This window comes from Pongo pygmaeus, chromosome 7, assembly GCF_028885625.2.
Source record: "Pongo pygmaeus isolate AG05252 chromosome 7, NHGRI_mPonPyg2-v2.0_pri, whole genome shotgun sequence".
NCBI classification, from domain to species: Eukaryota; Metazoa; Chordata; class Mammalia; order Primates; family Hominidae; genus Pongo; species Pongo pygmaeus.
This window is the reverse complement of record NC_072380.2, coordinates 121,673,809-121,683,335: the sequence shown is the minus strand read 5'-3', so window position 1 is coordinate 121,683,335 and position 9,527 is coordinate 121,673,809.

Genomic DNA, 9,527 nt, shown 5'->3' with positions numbered 1-9,527 from the left:
TCCTTTAAGATAAGGGGGCAGGAATTAATATCTCCATTTTATAACTGAAACTGAAAATTAGAGGACTTCAATGAATGAAAAATCTGAGTAGCTTATCCTACCAAGTGGCAGATTAGTTCATGATTTCTTATTAAGTGATAAGACTTGCCAAACACCAGGAATCTGGGGAAGACGTGTACTCAAAGAAGGATGCTTAGACCACTCTGAAAAAAAAAAAAAATCAGTTCAAACTGAGTGAGTAACAATTCACAGTAAGAATTAGGTTATATCAAAAATTCAGTCAATTTTTCAAGGCAGACAGAGTTAACACTAGTAGTAGTAGTGATGTTGTGGGCAGCTATCAACTTGTGAAAGGATCAAAGATTTGCCTGCCCAAGGAGATGTCTTCTTTCATAGTTTCTGAAAATTCCCTTGGAGTCACTTCTATTATCATTGTCCCCAGGTGGATGTGACAAATGAATTAATGGCTTATTGGATGGTATGAAACCTTAATCACCTTTTCTCCTTTTTAAAATGGCATTTAAAACTTACAGAAACATTGCAAGAAGAGAACAGGAAATTACTGTACCCATTTGAGAGTATTTTGAAGACGTCATGCTCCTTTACCCCTAAATACTTCATCATGCATTTCCTAAGAACGTAAATTGTCTTAAATAACCACAGTACATTTGTCAAAATGAAAAAGTTTAACGTTGATACAGTACTATTGACTCCATATTCAAATTTTCTGAAGTGGCCTCAAACCGTCATACAGATTTTTTTTAACCATGTCTAGGATTCCGTCAAGTATTACCTTTACCTATTTTTGTCTTAATAATAAATCAACTATTCCAAAAATGTTCCAGCCTTTGTATCTGTTGAGTATTGGTGCAGAGTATCATAACACATAAATACAGACTAGTGTCCAAATCCCTCCTCACAGTAGATGAAAGGATGGCTGGGATTGGTCCCACCAAGGTACCCTCTTAGGTGCCAGTGTCACAGTTTGGAGAATCAGTATTTGCTAAATCTTAAGGCAAGGGTTCTACCTGCTGCAGCATGGTCAGCAATTATTTTGTGAAACAGTTAAGGTAGATTAACATCCATAATCTACAGTTGAAGAAAGACCTAGATATTAAGTGACAGAATAAAAATTCTAACCCATGTCTGTTGCGGGAAGTCAGGGACCCCAAATGAAGGGACCGGCTGAGGCCATGACAGGAGAACATGGACTGTGAAGATTTTATGGACATTTATTAGTTCCCCAAATTAATACTTTTGTAATTTCTTATGCTTGTCTTTACTGCAATCTCTAAACATAAGTTGTGAAGATTTCATGACACTTGTCACTTCCCCAGTCAATACCCTTGTGATTTCCTATGCCTGTCTTTACTTTAATCTCTTAATCCTGTCAGCCGAGGAGGATGTATGTCACCTCAGGACCCTGTAGTAATTGCATTAACTGCACAAATTGTACAGCATGTGTGTTTGAGCAATATGAAATCTGAGCACCTTGAAAAAAGACCAGGATAACAGCAATTGTTCAGGGAATAAGAGAGATAACCTTAAACTCTGACTGCTGGTGAGCCGGGCAGAACAGAGCCATATTTCTCTTCTTTCAAAAGCAAATGGGAGAAATATCGCTGAATTCTTTTTCTCAGCATGGAATGTCCCTGAGTTAGAGAATACACGCTTGGAGGTATCAGCTTATAAACAGTCCCCCTGGGCATGGCCTGTCTCTTATGGTTGAGGCTGCAGGGGTGAAATAGACCCCAGTCTCCCATAGCGCTCCCAGGCTTATTAGGAAGAGGAAATTCCCGCCTAATAAATTTTGGTCAGACGGGTTGATCTCAAAACGCTGTCTCCTTATAAGATGTTATCAATGACAAGGGTGCCCGAAACTTCATTAGCAATTTTAATTTCACCTCGGTCTTGTGGTCCTGTGATCTCACCTTGCCTCCACTTCCCTTGTGATATTCTATTACCCTGTTAAGTACTTGATGTCTGTCACCCACACCTATTTGCACACTCCCTCCCCTTTTGAAAATCCCTAATAAAAACTTGCTGGTTTTTGTGGCTTGGGGGGCATCATGGATCCTACCAATGTGTGATGTCTCCCCCGGATGCGCGGCTTTAAAATTTCTCTCTTTTGTACTCTGTCCCTTTATTTCTCAAGCCGGCCGACGCTAAGGAAAAATAGAAAAGAACCTACGTGATTATCGGGGCAGGTGCCCGATACATGTCTTTAGTATCTCAATCCAGTTGCTTACTGATTTCCACGTCACCTATCTATTCCTTTCCTAAAATTATCTTAACAAATTTTCTTCCCATTAACATTCTGTGAAATTGTTATACTTGTTTGAGTTCCATGCTTTTGTCCATGAAATTCCCTTTTCCTGAAAATACTTTCTTTTGGTTCTTTTCTCTTTCTCAAGATTTTACTCATGTTAAAAACCTTTCTTGAATGTTGCTTTCTCTGTAAAGGCTGTCCTGACATCTTCAGAAAGAATGTACCACTTAGTCTGCATGGCTCCAAAGCACTTTGCAGATCTCTATGTTAAAAAAAATTATTTCAGTGTTAACTAAATATATGTCAATTCACAATTGAGAATGGAATGGCCTTGTCCTAGTACAGTGCCTGGCATATCATAGGTGTTTAATAAATTATTACTTAATAAATGAGCTTTCATTATTTATACATTCACTGACTCCAGTTGGCATGGGTCTATGAACTGGAGAATGTGTAATCTAAACTAACCCTCAGAAGCTAATACTCTCAGGCAACTGACGTCTGAAAGATTTATAAACTCAATTAATTGCCTTAAATCACAAAGTCTTATAAAAAACTGGCCTTTAAAGTCCAACATGGCATGCTTTAATTAGATGACATCAATTTGACCATTTGGGAAATGAATTTTAGCTTGAACAATCATTTACAATCATTTAGACTTGGTTATATGCAGTCTATTGAATCATTCAGATTCAATTCCATTTTTAATGTTGGAGGCTGCTAACCTAGTGGGGATCCCAGATGGAAACCAAATCTGTGTACACATGGGGAGTTAAGTTCATGGGCATGCCGCTGTGACAGGGTAGAGTCACCAGCAATTGATTTTCATGAGGGAGAGGCCTAAATGCCTCATTGTAGGCAGCTCACACACAATGAAGGAAAAGTTAAAAGATGAAATCTTTGTGTGAGTGCACTGGGAGTATTTTGAATTTAGCAGGAGTGTAACTTTTGGCTCAACACTACTGACACTGATTCAGTAATCTGTAAACTCAATACAGCCATTTTTTTTTTTGGTCTTACTACTTGCATACTGATGACAAATATTTTTATACTTTTAGAAAGTTGCTCTCCCAAGTTGCACCAAATATAACAGTGACTCTGCAATTTTCTAGATATGTAAGCTACTCCCAGGTAATTCTTAGACCACTACTGTTACTGATGTTGGAATGGGCTTCTGACTTTAGTTGGCTCAATCAGACTAATGTGAAAGACATATTCCATTCTTGAACAGTGATTCCTCTCTCTCTCCTCCTCTGGATATTAACAAGAGACCATGTTATTCCAGTGGCTGCTGGTTGCCATCTTATGAGCAACCACTTCGAACAGCAGACAAGAGGAAGGAATAAAGAGCATCCAAATCAGTAAAGAGGAAGTCAGACTGTCACTCTTCGCTGATGATATGATCACATACCTTAAAAATGCTAAAAACTCATCCAAAAACTCCTAGATCTGACAAATGAATTCAGTAAAGTTTCAGGATAGAAAATCAATATACACAAATCAGTAGCACTGCTATACACCAACAACGACCAAGATGAGAATCAAATCAAGAACTCAACCCTTTTTACATTAGCTGCAAAAATAAAATATTTAGAAATATACCTAGCCAAGGAGGTGGAAGACCTCTATAAGGAAAACTACAAAACACTGCTGAAGGAAACCATAGATGATACAAACAAATGGAAGCACATTGCATGCTCATGGATGGGTAGAATCAATATTGTAAAAATGATAATACTGCCAAAAGCAGTCTACAAATTCAATGCAATTCCCATCAAAATACCATTAACATTTTTCACAGAACTGTAAAAACAGGCCTAACATTCAAATGAAACCAAAGAAGAGCCCCCCAGAGCCAAAGCAAGACTAAGCAAAAAGAACAAATCTGGAGGCATCACATTACCCAACTTCAAACTATGCTATAAGGCTATAGTCACCAAAACAGCATGGTACTGACATGAAAATGGGCACATAGATCAATGGAACAGAATAGAGGACCCAGAACTAAATCCAAATAGTTACAGCCAATTGACCTTTGACAAAGCAAACAAAATCATGAAATGAGGAAAGGATACCCTATTCAACAAGTGGTGCTGGGATAATTGGCAAGCCACATGTAGAAGAATGAAACTGGATTCCCTTCTCTAGCCTTATACAAAAGTCAACTCAGGATGGGTCAAAGACTTAAATCTAAGACCTGAAACCATGAAAATTCTAGAAGATAACATTGGAAAAACCCTTCTAGACAATGGCTTAGGCAAAAACTTCATGAGAAAGAACCCCAAAAGCAAATGCAACAGAAACAAAGATAAATAGATGGGACTTAATTAAACTAAAAAGATTCTGCATAGCAAAAGAAATAATCAGCAGATTAAACAGACAATCCACAGAGTGGGAGAGAATCTTCACAAACTATGCATTTGACAAAGGACTAATACCCAGAATCTACAAGAAGTTCAAATAAATCAGCAAGAAAAAAACAAGTAATCCCATCAAAAGGGGGGTAAGGACATGAGTAGACAATTCTCGAAAGGAGATATACAAATGGCCAACAAACATATGAAAAAATGTTCAACATCACTAATTATCAGGGAAATGCAAATCAAAACCACAATGTGATACCACCTTACTCCTGCAAGAATGGCCATAATTAAAAAATGAAAAAATAACAGATTTTAATGTGGATGTGGTGAAAAGGGAACACTTTTACACTGTTGATAGGAATGTAAGCTAGTAAACCACTATGGAAAACAGTGTGGAAATTCCTTAGAAACTAAAAGTAGATGTACCATTTGATCTAGCAATCCCACTACTAGGTATCTACCCAGAGGAAAATAAGTCATTACATGAAAAAGACATTTGCACACGCATGTTTATAGCAGCACAATTCACAATTGCGAAAATACGGAACCAGCCCAAATGCCCATCAATCAATGACTGGATAAAGAAAATGTGGGGTGGTGGGTGTGTGTGTGTGTGTGTGTGTGTGTGTGTGTATGTATATGTATACACCACGGAATTCTACTCCGCCATGAAAAATGAATGAAATAATGGCATTCACTGTAACCTGGATGGGGTTGGAGACCATTAAGTAACTCAGGAATGGAAAACCAAACATTGTATGTTCTCACTTATAAGGGGGAGCTAAACTCTGAGGACACAAAGGCATAAGCATGATACAATGGACTTTGGAGACCTGGGGGGAGTGTGGTAGGCGGATGAGGGATAAAAGTCTACACATTGGGTGCAGTGTACAGTGTACACTGCTTGGATGATGCATGCACCAAAATCTCAGAAATCGTTGCTAAAGAACTTATCCATGTAACCAAATACTACCTGTTCCCCAAAAACTATTGAATTTTTTTAAGCAGTAGCTGTGGAGTCATTCAGAACTGGTTCAATTGGCGCATATGCTGGAGCTGGCCAGTCCTAAATTGAAAGGGCAGATGGCATGCATGTCTTTCATATTTTGCTTCATCTAAATTCTACACTTGGATTCCCAAGGACTATTGTCTTAGCTAAGTCAATGTTTCCGAGTGCACAGCCACTGTATCCCAAAGGGGTGGTTCCAGAGAATTTCCAAAATCAGCTGCATGCAGTGTTAGAACCAGCCTTTCCACATATACTCTTAGGCTGTGTTCTTAAGACTGGGTCAAAAGCCTAGACAGCTACCTTTTTGTCAAGGTAAATTTATTTCAGGTGCCCTGTTCCTAGTCTTGCCAATGAAACCTGACCAGAGCAATTCCAGAAAGCCCCATCAGACCAAGTTCTTCTTTCAGTCAACAGTGTTGAGGCTGTGTTCCTTTGACTTTCAGAAATTCTCTGGGATCCCAAGTAACTTCTGAGATCATGACCTGCTCAAGTTACAAAAGGTTTTGGTTTCCTACACCGCAACAACCAAAAGGGCTACTCAAGTGAGTCTCGGCTTGATAAAAATAAAGGGCTTTAAAAATTTCTATACAAATAATGCAAGTTGAAATTACACACATATGCATGTATATAAAATCAGAATATTACACAAATGCTCTTTATATCTTAAGTACTACTACCGTATAATTTTAATGATCCCATAATATTCCATCTATAGAATTATCATAATTTACTTAATCTTCTAATGTTGAATTTTGAAATTATTTCTAATTGCTATCTATTATAAATATTTCCTTGCAATGAACACCAGAGGCATAAGTTTAAATGCTCCTAATTGTATCTTCAAAGACCTCTTTAATCTGAAAGACTGAACTCAAGGAAATCCAGAACATTGCAAAATAAATTTGAAGATTGGTTTGGAATATGTCACCAAGTCTGACAGGGAAATTGTGAGCTAGAACCATGCAACTATTCCTTTTTGTTGCAAACAATACCCAAGTAAGGGGACTTAATTCCTCTTCCTTGGCTGTTCATTTGCCCCTGGTATGTTGGATTCCATTTGCCTCTCAAATCCCCTTTTTCAGCCTTTAGTTCCTCCTCCATGCTTTCCCAAAGGTGACTCTTGACCAAGACCTTCCCCATTTCTGCCAGGTAGGCATGGGCATTTCTGAGAGCCCAGTTCAGTGCCTCTCTGCTTCTTTCTCGGCCTTTTAGAACTTCCAGTTTACACTAGCCCTGATTTCTGGAGAAGCACAAAGAGGTGAACACAGAGAAATTTGTAAATGTTGCTAGTAGGGTAGGAGTTAAGAGCAGGATCAAGTGCAGTGTTGAGGTCAGGGAGCTGACAGTCCACTTTCACAGTATAGATCCCACGCCTTTCCTAGGTACCTTCCGGCTGTGACAGTTTATTTCCTATCTCTGATTCAGGCTATGTTTCAGCACCTGCACCTGTGCTGCACATTTCATTTATTTTTATCTTCTGTTTGCAAGTGTACAGGCTCGTATGTTTTACTGAGATCAATTGGCTTCTGACCCTATTCCTCCTTCTAACCCTTCTCAGATCTCCTGAAGACCCAGGAGCCTCTTCTGTCTCTGGCTGTCTTAGTAATGAAGAGGCTGTGGTGTTGCTCCGTCATTTATTCAGTCATTCATATTCATAGAAGAGCATAAAAACAATTTTCTTAATTACAGTACTTGATGCTGCGATGTGTCTCCCAATTTTCTGTGTGCAGTTTCCTCTGTGTAACAGGCAGTCTGCATGAATTTGACACCTTTAATTGCTGGAGAAATTTCTCCAGGAGAGGTAATACACAAAGAGGGAAATAAGCTTCCAGGATTCCATTTAAAGAATGTTTACTTGACTCTGATCTTACTGGGTTCAGGAAGCCTGGCTGAGCTACTGCTTTTTGATTTGCATGTACAAACCAAGATTAAGCTTCTGGTTTGCATTCTTCATTTGCTTATGAAAGTTCTGTTTATTTACCTTCAGGTGGAGATTTAGACCTTACTGTCTCCTGAGATCACTGTGAAAGGAGGGAATGAATAATTTGATGGTCTCTAAAACATGGAGAGAAAAAGGCTGCAGCCTTTCACCACAAAATTGAATTTTGTGAATCCATCAGTTAACAGCTGTGGAAAGTGGAGTGTGGACTCTGTGGCTTCCCTCCAAATGCACTAAAAAAAAAAAAAAAAGAAAGAAAAAAGTTAGCAGGTCTAGGTTTGTTGGGTAGAATGCTTTGTAATCTCAGTCCAGTCTACAGGATTTCAAAATAACAGCTGAAGGCAGAATAAAGACCAGTGAATATGTTTGCTTTTAGGATCTTAACAGTTAAATCTCCCTGTTTGATTTCAAAATTCCACCTCAGCTTTATCAGATGTCAGTTGGCCACACTAAGTAGTTTATTTTTCTTTTTAGTCATTTATAGTCTAATGACAGCCAAATATGTTTTGTTTCATTCTGGCTCTGCGCCTCACTCGTGTCATCTGACTGCTTGAGGCTGTTGCTGATTGAAAGACATTCTGAAGCCATAAGTGATGATATCTGATGTTAGTTGGTGTTAGTACTTCTTGTTCGGGTAGGGTTGAACTCAGATTTGAAGTAAGCTAGGGATCCCTTGAGTTTTTCTTTCCTTTGACATTTACTCTTCTTCCATGTTCCAAAAAGAAGAAGGAAACTAGCACATCTACTTTGTTTCTCAAACAGCCTGTTTTCAATACAATCGTAATTTTCACTGAACCAATACTGCAATTCAGTCTGCTGTTCTGGCGAGCCGGTGCCTGCCATTATTTACCTTTGTGAGTTGACTTATATTAGGGGGGAAGATATGCTAGAGATGGAAGTTTTTTGTGATTGAGTGTCTGAGAGCAGAGGTGGAGGAGGCAGAGGACAGGGTGGACCCAGGCTGGATTTGATCTTCTAGCAAGAGAGCATTTGCAGGTGGAAGCTGGCAGCCTATTTTTCATAGGAGTCATTCTTATGCACAGTGAAAAAGCAGTGACATTAGAACCAAGGTTATGGCAAAAGATGATATGACATAGGACATAGGGGATATTTACATGGAGCAGGGAAATAAGTGCAGTTCTTTATGACAATGGAAATTTTTGCAACTTTTGAAGTCAGAAGAGATGATTCCTTGGGCAAAGCTGCATTATCATGAGGGGAACCAGAAGCCATGGCAGCAAGAAGGCTATCCTTTTGTGGCTTTGAGTCAAAAAGTAGGCTGAGGTTGAAGAACAAGATAAGCCCTGAGCAGCGTGATACCCACCCTGCAGGAAATATCTGAAGGGGAGGCTGAGGTTCTCTGTTTTAGGTAGGGAGGTTAGCCACCCAGTGAAATTGCGTGTTAACCCTAATGTGACTTAGTTTGTGTCCATAGGCTGGTGAAGTCCAGGGGAGTACAAACTACATTTCCTCCTATTTCACACAGTACAAATATGTATTTGGGACTTCAGATTTCAATTCACTTGAAAACACAGGCATTACATTTTGCCTTAGGGCACTTTGCATTAATGCCAAATTATTGGCAGAGATCACTCTTTTCGCTGCATTTCCATTATTTCAGCACATTTGCATCTGATGACTTTTTCTAAAATCTGATGAGATAAAACTTTCTATTTGTTTTGTGTTGTTTCAAAAATGGAAGCTTGCAGAATGTGAAATCCTACTGAGGTAATAAAGAATAAATGTAGAAATTGCTTCTGGCAGATAATAGTGTATGGAATGAGTTAGTTGCCCTTTTTTTTAACAAGGGGTGAGAGTGGAAGATGAGGGATGTCTGAAAGGCAACTTGTGAACTTGTGGAAGTTTCGATGAGACTTCTAGAAAGTGAACTTGTAGTGAGAATAGTAGGAGGAAAAAGTGTGCCAAGAGTAACCCTAAAAGCATTTT